General features: G+C 53.4%; 1 protein-coding gene across 1 annotated transcript in view; it reads left to right on the top strand.

Moving 5' to 3' along the window:
- The window catches only part of TXNDC12 (thioredoxin domain containing 12), a 16,309-nt gene that overhangs the window by 602 nt on the left and 15,186 nt on the right, over positions 1–521 (top strand). The window lies entirely within an intron of this gene.

Below are 521 nucleotides of genomic sequence, written 5' to 3'. Positions count from 1 at the left end.
GAGGGACTCAGCTGAGGGGACTCTAGGCCTGGGGTGAGGGACTCAGCTGAGGGGACTCTAGGCCTGGGGTGAGGGACTCAGCTGAGGGGACTCTAGGCCTGGGGAGAGGGACTCAGCTGAGGGGACTCTAGGCGTGGGGAGAGGGACTCAGCTGAGGGGACTCTAGGCCGGGGGTGAGGGACTCAGCTGAGGGGACTCTAGGGCTGGGGTGAGGGACTCAGCTGAGGGGACTCTAGGCCTGGGGAGAGGGACTCAGCTGAGGGGACTCCAGGGACCAACAATTAATACATACAAATTATATAATTTATCAATGTACATTTTTGCATTAAAGGCTGCAGAGCATTGCAAGTGATGGGAGGACAGTGAGGACACCTCTTCTAGTGACAACTGACTACGCAGTTTTCTCCCGCTTTGGAGTAATATCATCTCACTTCCTGCTTTTTTTTCTAGGGCAGGAGATGAAGGTAAATCTCCCCAACGGGATATAGACCTCAATAAAAACCCTTTAACCAGTTGACATC

Source organism: Nanorana parkeri, unplaced genomic scaffold (assembly GCF_000935625.1).
Source record: "Nanorana parkeri isolate BGI_ZX_2015 unplaced genomic scaffold, ASM93562v1 scaffold89, whole genome shotgun sequence".
NCBI classification, from domain to species: Eukaryota; Metazoa; Chordata; class Amphibia; order Anura; family Dicroglossidae; genus Nanorana; species Nanorana parkeri.
This window is presented reverse-complemented; position numbering and strand designations above follow the sequence as displayed.